Genomic DNA, 11,077 nt, shown 5'->3' with positions numbered 1-11,077 from the left:
CACCCACATATAGACATATAAATATGCATATCTATTTTTAAATATAAAAATAAATATTTAAATGGAACAGATACATGTGTTGGCTCAGGACCTGTTCAGGGATGTGTCCCATGTAGCTATCTGTTACAAGTGTGGCCAGGGTACCAGAGTTCCTACGTCCTCATGCCAGCACTCCATGTGCCACTTCTGCTGCCCAGTTAACCATATTGTTTGACTTTGTTTTGGCACAGTTTTAATTGTTTCACTTTTTGCAAGGACTGAGCTTCCAAGTATGGCCATCATAATAAATTAAAATAATACATTCCTTCTCCAACAGGGAGGATATTTTAGAATATATATAGAATATAGATATATAGAATAATTTAGGGTCATCTAATATTATGAGCATGTTAGAAACCATCTCACTCAATTTACTTATTCTCTCAGAAATAAAGACAAGAATTTTCAGAAAGACAATACACAAAATATATAGCAATATGTCTCTTTCTGTGCTGGAGTCCCATACCATGTATGATGGGCAGATTTGGAATCAGTGCATCAGTTGGCTTTACACTACTCTAACAAAGCATCTGAAACAGTTTATTAAGAGAAAGACTGTATTGTAATTCATGGTTTTAATATCCCAGAGTCCAAGAGTCAAAGCCAGTTGTCAAGCCTACCCTGTCCCCCACTTGCCTGACTCTTCATTTTTTGCTTTCAACATGACAGATGCCACTGTGTCCTTCGCTAAGGACTTCTTGGCCAGTGGAGTGGCCACAGCCATCTCTAAGGCGGTGGCAGCACCCATCGAGCGGGTCAAGCTGCTGTTGCAGGTGCACCATACTATGCCAGCAAGCAATTCATGGCAGATAAGCAATACAACGTCATTATAGACTGCGTGGTTCGTATCCCCAAGGAACAGGGAGTCCTGTCCTTCTGGTGTGGTAACCTGACCAATGTCATAAGACATTTCCCCACCCAGGCCCTCAACTTTGCCTTCAAAGACCAATACAAGCAGATCTTTTTGGGTGGTGTGGACAAAAGGACCCAGTTTTGGTGCAATTTTGCAGGGAACGCTGGGGCCACATCTTTGTGCCTTGTGTACCCTCTTGATTTTGCCCATACCCGTCTAGCAGCTGATGTGGGAAAACTGGAGCTGAAAGGGAATTCAAAGATCTTGGTGGCTGCCTAGTTAAGATCTACAAATCTGATGGGATTCAGGGCCTGTACCAAGGCTTTGATGTGTCAGTACTGGGCATTATCATCTCCGAGCTGCCTGCCTTGGTATCTAACACACTCCAATGGAATGCTCCCAGATTCTAAGAATACCCACATCTCCATCAGCTAGATGACTGCACAGTCTGTCACTGCTGTTGCTAGCCTGACATCTTATCCTTTTGTCACAGTTCGCCGTCGCATGATGATGCAATCTAGACGCAGAGGAACTGATATCATGTATACAGGCACACTTGACTGCTGGCAAAAGATCACTTACAATGAAAGAAGCAAGGCCTTTTTCAAGGGCGCATGATCCAATGTTCTCAAAGGCATGGATTGTGCCTTTGTGTTTATCTTGTATGATGAGATCAGGAATTATGTGTATGATAATACACATAATTATGTCCTAGATGTTCTCCCCAAGAACAGGCATGCTGTATAATATACCATATTCTTGAACATTCTAGACAGATTCTCTGGGCTTGTCTACTACCAACCCCAACTACTTACCAGTTGAAAAGTGGGAAGCAACAATATTCCTCTGACCAGTTTGCTCTTAAAGCCATTTCCATAATGATAATAATGATGGAACTCAATTATATTTATTTAGAATAAAAAATTGAAGAAATAAAAATATCCAAGGTCTCCCCCAAAAAAAGAAGAAGAAAAAGTTGTAGTCTAGTCAGGCCTTGGACCTCTGATGGAGCTCTAGATGACCATGGCAGAGAGTATGTGGTGAACTAAACAGTTTGCTTAACAACCACTAAGCCAAAGAGGAAGAGGCCAGTTCCCAGTCCTCTTGATGGGATCTCCAATGACATGAAGAACTCCCCTGTGTTCTTCTACAGGTTCCAACACCACCCAGTGACATCACCCTGAGGACTGCTAACATATTGCAGTCTACTTACAACAAGGAGGTTGTTTTTACTCAGCTTGATCATGGATAAAAGAAGTCATTTTATGGAGACATGAGAAGGCACTGTAGAACTCAGTAAAAAATAAATCAGAGGTGTAACTCTCTGAAAAGACCTACTGCTAAAATACAGTCAACAAAATTTCAAGAGTGAAAATGACAAAAACCTATGTTTGAAGTGATCTACTGGTAATACTCAAAAATATGCTGAAAATCTATTAATTGCTTCAGTCTTTCAAAGAAATTGGAATTTATTTGGGGGAGACACTACTGGAGAGGATAGTAGTGAGAAATGAGCGAAATATAAAGATGCTGCCATAGGGAAGTATAAAGGCTGGGGATGCTCAGTAACACCAGCATCGGTGAAGCCTTCAGTTCAACCACAGTCAGGCTAAGGAATAGAAAACGGAGCATAAGATTAAGAGAACTTTTTTTTTGATAGATTTTGGTTATATTTTGGGAACCATGCAATGAATAATTTTCTTTCCCACAGGATCAAATTCTAATGTGACTGTCCAGAAATCATCCCAGAGATTTGTGGGTGGAAGCCTAGATAAAGCTCTTGCCCTGGGTAGGTTTGTTGAAAATCCATTGCTAGGTTTTGACCTAAAATGTTCTTAGAGATCTCTAACTTCAGGACATGTTTCTCAGATAAAGGCACTATCTGGTATAAGTGGGTCTTCAAGGGGGAAGCTTTAAGGGGAATTTCTGATTCCCCAAACTTTCCTCAATGTAGTCTCAGTGCTGTCTACCATGAGCTGAACAGCTTTGATCGGCCACTCTTCCCTCCACGATGTTCAGCTTCTGATACAACCCAGTCAACCAACTGTGTCTGGGAGGCCAAAATAAATGCTTCCCTGTGTAAATTGTTACTCTTGGGCATCTGTCACTCTAATGTACCTCCTGGACCTACTGGAACCCCTGGAAAAAAACAGAGACCTTTATCTTCTCAAACACAAAGCAAGTATGTGGCTAACCCCACTCTGCTGCACAAACCTGAACAGATTCTGCAGTAACTGCAGCCATGGGAGGAAGCACAGGAGAAGTTGCTGTTTGCTCATCTTTTCTTCCCTTGAGATCTTGTTCAGTGATAAGTCACAGTAGAACACATCTGGTATTTTACAACCATTGAAATAAAAGCCCCGGAAAGGAACAGGAACACAAGCTGCACCCTCAATGGCTTCCTTGCAGGTTGCCTTTGAGAGGTTTTTATGAGTTTATGTAAGTTCTCAGAGGGGACAGAACTGAATCTCAGAGAGCTGAGGTAAGAACACATTCAAATTCCAATCCTAGATTCATGCTGAAGCTCTCTGTGTTTTCTGCCTTATTTAACAGATGCTTCCCAGGAGCCTGAACTAGGCACAAGGGAGAAAAAAAAAGTGAGACCCATAGATTCTCTTCACAGGACTTAGGGTCCAGCTAGCATGTTGTTGACTGTGCAAGGCAGCATAGGACAAGTTCTTTGATGAAAATTCTTACCTGTGTTATCAGATATGTTCATATTTGCAGAAGCAACAATTGATTTTTCTTCTATAGTATTCACTGCAGGAAATGATGTTTGAAGCTATGATTGTCTTTCTAGTTGGGACTGTTGGAAAAACCACATTAGAAAGAATAGTCAGGAAGAAACTCCATGAAGAGATGATATTTGAGTAAAAGCAAAAATAAAGAAAAAGGTCTAGCCAAGTGATTCTCATGAAATATAACTGTAATGTTACCATAGAATTCCATGATGCTGACATAGTTCATATTGGCCACCATCAAGAAAGCTTCAGGTTTTCATTTGACATTACTTAGCAACACTTTTATGCCTTGCTACTTCTTAGGCATGACTATAGCATCAGAGCTGACTATAGCATCAGAATAACTAGACTTAACCGAACCAGAAAGATTCAAAACAATAACATTTATATATACACACACACACACAATAAAGAGCTAGAAGGGCCAGAGAAGATGGTTTAGTGGATAAGGTGTTTGTCATTCAACCATTAGAACCTAAGTTCAGATCTCCATTGTCCATGTAAAAATTCAGATCAATTGAGGAGGAACCATGTGAAGAATAGATTTTTCAGACAGGTGTGGTGGCACATACCTTTAATCTAAGCACTTAGAAGGCAGATATAAGCAGATTTTTATGAGTTCAAGACAAGCCTTATTTACATAGTGAGTGCCAGGATAACCAGATATATATAACAAGGCCCTGTCTCAAAATAATAACAACAACTAATCAGCAGCAGCATCAATAATAATAATAACAAAAGAATTGTTTAAAAAAGAATAATTTTATCTTTTCCAAGATTTTAGTCTAAGTGTGACTTGGAATCTTTCCAAAGATGAGCATATAGAAGCCTGGATCCCATATTTTTCCCATGGACCAATTCATTAAGAAACCATTTTTAAGTTTGAATATGAAATGTCCTTCAGAGGTTTAGGTGTTGAAGGCACCTAAAGTCTCTGCTAGCATCATCATTTTGAGAGGTAATGTCTTAGCTGAAGTAAATCACTAAGAAAGGACTTCAAAGGTGAGTCCTAGACACTGTGCTCCCCATCTCTCTCTCTCTCTCTCTCTCTCTCTCTCTCTCTCTCTCTCTCTCTCTCTCTCTCTCTCTCTCTCTCTCTCTCTCTCTCTCACACACACACACACACACACACACACACACACATACACACACACACACAGTCCACATGCATATAATACACCTATAGCTTCCATATATCCATATTAGTCAGATTTCTATTGCTGTAGAAAGGTAACTGAGACCACAATTTATGAAGAAAAAAGGTTTATGCTCACAGTATTAAAGGTTCCAGTTCACAATTGCTTAGTATCATTGCTTTGGGCATTTGCTAAGAAAAATTGGGGTAGGAGGGGTGGGAAAAATGGTCTTAATTCTCATTGTCTCTTTTGAAGACGTATCACCAATGACCTAAGAGCCCTTGCTCCAGAAAGTTCCACCACTTTTTCCCATGTTGAAGACTAAGCCTTCATTCAATACATGAAACTCAGAGAGATATTTCATACACAAAGTCTAGAGACATGCATAAAATGCCAGCTAAACAGTCACATGAGAATTTTGGAAGTCCTGTTCATTCTAAATATGTAACCTGGACCTACTAAAGGCTGTAGTCAGAGGGGACTTTCTGTAATTCAAGCATTTAGAAGGCAGAGGCAGGAGGATAACAGCAAGCTTAAGATCAACTTGTTCTACACAGTAAGCTCTAAGACAGCCAAAAAATACCTTTGTCTTCAAAAAACAAAAAACTGAAACTAGATGCACAGGATTCAGTACACAGTGTGTGTGTGTGTGTGTGTGTGTGTGTGTGTGTGTGTGTGTGTGTGTGTGTGCATGCGTGTGTGTGAGCGTACATGCGTACCCGTGTGTATGCACAATCATGTCATGTAAAATCAAGATGCATACTTAATAGCATCAAATAGATTTAATTAGTCATGGTAGGTCTAGTTTGAGAATTTGATCTTAAGAAAAAAAGAAAACACTCCACATTGGTTTGCTTATATACCTTCTATCACAAATGGGTAGAGCTAATGTGCTCAGCATAAATCCTGGCAGGGGGATGTGCTTCTACCCTCCCGTACCCATGAAAACATGACTGAAATAAAGCAAACCCATTAAGAATGCACCAGAAGAATGATAAGGAAAACTCAATGCCTCATATTTCCGTCTGTGAAACAAAGGACTGAAAGTTACCCTACAAAACCAAGTAAAAACGCCATCTGTGCCATGGCTTCTGGAAATAGCTTAATTGAAAGCACTCCAGAAAAGCAGAGGAGCTAGCTGGCTTCTAATTTGCACAGCTCCATCCCACCTCAGGGTCTATCTCAGAGACATGAGCAGTGGATATTGTACCTCATCTGCAAGTTTAAGACCTTCTTTCTGAATCAGACTTGATGGCCTCTCTCACTCCTGTTAGGAGCTCATGTAGAAAGCTCCAGTTAAAATATGGCTTGAGAATCATCTCTGCTTTGGGCCCTTTAAAAACCTTATTTGCATACTGTGTCTGTGTGTGTGTGCTTAGATCCATGTGTCATATGTGAAAAGACCAGAAGACAACTTTAGGTATCATCTACCTTTTGTTTGTTTAAATTTTGGAACTATGATCCATCCCTGGCTAACTATCACTAGGAAACCTATCTCTAATGCCCATCTTCCTACCCTCCTTCTCAGGAATAGGACAACAAGGAACAGACTACCACACTCAGGTTTTATTATGTGAGCTCTGGGGATCAAAACTATGTCTTCCTGTTCCTAAGGTAAACCCTTAACCAACTTTGCTTCCTTCCTAGATCTATGTATTTGAAGTGCTTCTGTTTTTAATGATGGTCACTGATCACCGGTGGCTACAATTAATCCCCTCTGCAGTTTTTCTTTCAGCACATTTCCCCCAAGTTTCATCAAGATCCATTTTATAAGAAAGACAACACATGTTTCTCCTGGAACTGGGAGGCCCAGTTACATACAAAGAAAAGTTATCAAGGGTGGCAGCTACCCAGCCAACTAAATAAGGACTTGTTTTATTACTGCTCACTCCTGAATTCCATTGTTACCAACAGACCTGAGATCAATATTCCATCAGCAGAGGCCATCTCAACACTGATAGCCCATTGGCAAGGTGCCACCCCTCTATATAATCCATAGCTTCTGACCTACCACAGGCCAGTGGGGTATCCTGGGCCTTTCTGATAACCTACAAGGGCAATGTTCATAAAAGATCTCTTATCAGCTCATTATCTACCAGGTGGAGAATTCAATGGCATCACAGTTGATGCATCTAGGCAGGTGCCAAGTCATCCAAGCTGAGTTTGGACCCTTAGAATTTTAAAGTTCGATTGATTCTATTCTACAAAGTAGTTACATAGATTTGTGGCTGTACTACCACGAAATTGAATATCTGGATTCTTGACTCAGATAGTTTGTCTTAACATTTCTGAACTGTGAGCTTTGAGAGAAGATATTTCTTCCCTGTGCATCTCTATCCATTTGTTGTATGCATGTTCTCCGAAGGGCAAACCATGGTATAAATTATTTAAAAATATAAATAACAGGAAGGAAAACAAACATAGAGTTAGCTATGATAACTCACATTCTCAGGACAGTCATCAATAATACATGGTAAGGGAACAGATTTGAAGTGTTCTCCCTAGTTAAAAAAATTTAACTATGAGAAGTAATGCATATGTTGATTAATTTCATTATATATATATATATATATATATACATGATTTCAATATATATATATATATATATATATATATATATATATATATATATTTCACAGAATTATAAATAATGATCATTTGGGCTGGAGGGGTAATGGCTGAATAGACAAAAGTTTACTCCACAAGCATGAGGGACTGAACTCAAATCAACAACACACTCAAAAAGCTAAGCATGGCCACAGAATCAAGTGCTGTGGAGGGCAGGGCCAGAAGGATTCTGGAGGCTCATGAACCGTGAGCTTAGCTCCATCCAGATCTTGGTAGAGAAAAGAGTAGAAAATGATGAAACAGGACACCCAACTTCATCCTCTGGCCCTGACATGCACAAAGAGGTATACACCCACACACATGTGCACATACATCACACACATATGTAGCAACAACACAATAAATGAACAGACAGACCAACAGATGAAAGATTATATACTTGGGAATTTACAAATTGCTATAGTCCAGTGTGTTGCTTGTAATCCAACAGGGGGTAAGATAAAGAAGGAGGATTATAGGTTTGAGGCTAGCCTAGCTCACACAATGAAATATATCTCACACAAATGGAAAAGGTCACACTTGCACTTGTTTGTGGGTGCACACATGTATATGTGTGTACCGACGCCTATGAACTTTTAAGTATCACATTAAGCAATTTCTAAAATTCTACTTATTGTGTTGCATAGCAACAATTCCATATAGAGAACATCCACTTTTACAGATTAGGAAACTGAGGCACATGAAAATGAGGCAATTTATCCAAAATAAATAGAGCCAATGAATGTGTATGGTGAGAAAAATTCTGAGAAGCCTCAACCTTATCACTGTTCTCCTCCACTAACTGTTATAAGTACTCAGTGGTGGGTCAAGCCCTCTCAACAAACAAACACATATTAAATAAGAATCGAACTGAACATCCCCTAAAGTTCTCAGTACTCTTGTGGAGGAATAGTAGAAACAGTATCTCCCACTTCTGCCTCAGTGGGCCAGTGACCAGGTCAACTCTGACAAAGCATTTATCAGTAATCCAGGTGGATAAAAAAAATGTAAGGGACAAACAGTGTCCCTGTATTTATGTAGTCTCTGGAAAGACACATATAGCCTAGTCTACACAGTGAAACATGTGTATGTGTGTGTGTGTGTGTGTGTGTGTGTTTGTGTGTGTGTGTGTGTGTGTACATGGAAAAGGGGTCCTCATATAGGCTTCTCCATCTCATCCCCAACATGTTTATGCCCCACTCACTCCTCGATTCTGCTCTATAATCAATCTTCTCAATGCCCACTGATTCACTGTCTTTTCTCTACTGCATAACCTTCACTTCTGCCTTCTTTGGGGTCCAAATGGTCAAAACCATGTACATACAGTTTCCCTATCCAATGCAGGCTAGCTTTTAATTTATATGTAAACACACCCTTTGGCTAAGTTAACTGTACACAATCAATGTCCATCTTACCTCCACCCTTTCTCCAGAATCTCCCTCTCAGGGTTACTACTCCCCTCCCTCAGAAAGCGTGAACTGAAGAGTCAAGAAAAGAAGTGGCTGGCATGATGATAATAATTTGCTGAGTCAGGGCATCTAAAAGCCAGGTTGCTCCTTGCCACTAATTTTCTGAATAACTTTGAAAATAAGACAGTTCTTCACATCTTTGAAAAGCCAGGTCATTATATTACTCAGGGATTACAAAACCTCTATTGGTGTGCAACTGTCTACTACCGAGCCCAAGGTAAACATTACTAATCACTTTCAACTAAGCCAAAACAAAATGTCTCAATTCTTATTACTAGACAAACACCATTAAGAGAACAGAACTTGCGAGCCACATTAGCCCCATCACTTCAAATCTGATCATCTCTAGAACTATTCTCATCATTCAATTTGTTCACCATCGCACACAGCTTTCCTTTGATTTCCATATATCTTCAGAGGGTATCAAAAGAATGTATGGGCAATTTGTCAAGATCAGGAATCTCGAAAAGTGTTCAGCAGTTCATTGGTTCACACATTCAAATTCAGCATTAATTTGTAATGGAGGAAGCAGCAGGAGCCAGGCCCAGTCATGAGAAAGCTTTCTTCCCTCCTGTCTTCCTGCCAGACCCATCTCTTCAGCCTATACTATATCTCTGGACTGCATCAAAGGCAACAGAGAGTGACTACTGACCCACACTGTCCAGGACTGAGAATGTATGTCCCTATCCATGATGTCTGCACACAGATAAAACTGTCTGACAGCATATTTTTCAGAGCACATTCTTGTGGCTAAGCAGTGCCTGACTCCTGAAAGACAGAAAGAGGGAAGGAAAATGGACGGAGTGGAAAGGGAAGAAGCAGGTTAATCATCTTCTGCTGCTATTTCTGCTTCTGCTTCTGCTTCTGCTTCTTCTTCTTCTTCTTCTTCTTCTTCTTCTTCTTCTTCTTCTTCTTCTTCTTCTTCTTCTTCTTCTTCTTCTTCTTCTTCTTCTTCTTCTTCTTCTTCTTCTTCTTCTTCTTCTTCTTCTTCTGCTTCTGCCTCTACTTGAGACAAATGGCCTGATCTAAATGATTCCAGGTCCTCCTTTTCACTAATACTTTAAAACTTTAATTAAGATATAACTGAATCATTTCTTCTTTCCCTCTCTTTCCCCCACCCCTTCCTTATCTGCCCCAGCTGCCTCCCATATTCTTTTTGTTATTGGATATATTTTATTTACATTTCAAATGTTATCCCTTTCCCAGTTTTCCCTCCAGAAACCCCCTATCCCATCTCTCCTACCCCTGCTTTTATGAGGGTGTTTACCCACCCTCTTACCCCTTACACCTCCCTGTCCTGACATTCCCCTACACTGAGGCATCGAGCTTTGGCAAGACAAAGGGCTTCTCCTGTTGATGCCCAGGAAGGCCATCTTTTGTTATATGTGCAGCTGGAGCTATGTGTCCGTCCTTGTGTACTCTTTGGATAGTGGTTTAATCTCTGGGAGCTCAGGCTGGTTGGTATTAATGTTCTTATAGGATTTCAAACCCCTTCAGCTCCTTCAGTCCTTTCTCTAACTCCTCCATTTTAAGGACCCAGTTCTCAGTTCAATGGCTAGCTGCGAGTGTCTGCCTCTGTATTTGTCAGGCTCTGGCAGAGCCTCTCAGGAGACAGATATCTCAGGCTCTTGTCAGCATGCACTTCTTGGCATCTGCAATATTGTCTGGGTTTGGTGACTGTATGGACTGGATCCACAGATGTGGCAGTCTCTGAACGGCCTTTGCTTCAGTCTCTGCTCCAAATTTTGTCTCTGTATTTCCTCCTGTGAACCTTCTTGTTCCCTCTTCTGAGAAGTACCGAAGCATCTACACTTCTGTCTTCCTTCTTTTTCAGCTTCATGTGGTCTGTGAATTCTATCTTGGGTATTCTGAGCTTTAGGGCTAATATCCTCTTATTAGTGAGTGCTCTCAAATCTAAACCAAGGTTTCCTGGAAGGCATAGGAAACTTTTGGGGAATGGAGCTCCCCCTACTGGGCACAAACCATTTCTTCGACCATTTCATCAACTAGGATACAACACAATACCTGCTCAAACCAGGTACAATTCCATCATAATTCAATATGATTACGGTCTGAAAATTGCAACTAATGAGTCACCAGCCTGTACCGAACACCTACTGTGTGTCAATCTGCTCAGTGCTCAGAATAAAGTGGTGAGTAAATAAATACAAATTAGTGTAAAGGAAAAAAAAAAAAACCGTGCAGAATCTTATGTGTGAATACAGCAGGGAC

The 11,077-nt window shown here is 40.4% G+C and overlaps 1 pseudogene across 1 annotated transcript; it reads left to right on the top strand.

Annotated features, from left to right (window-relative positions):
* Nucleotides 1-701: 701 nt before the first annotated feature.
* Nucleotides 702-1,639, top strand: LOC308418882 (ADP/ATP translocase 2-like; annotated as a pseudogene). The gene has a single exon. The product of its transcript is annotated as an ADP/ATP translocase 2-like (transcript).
* The last annotated feature ends 9,438 nt before the right edge of the window (nucleotides 1,640-11,077 follow it).

This window comes from Micromys minutus (genome assembly GCF_963924665.1).
Source record: "Micromys minutus genome assembly, chromosome: 3".
In the NCBI taxonomy this organism is placed as follows: domain Eukaryota; kingdom Metazoa; phylum Chordata; class Mammalia; order Rodentia; family Muridae; genus Micromys; species Micromys minutus.
The sequence above is the reverse complement of the archived record's forward strand: the minus strand, read 5'-3'. Positions and strand labels throughout refer to the sequence as shown.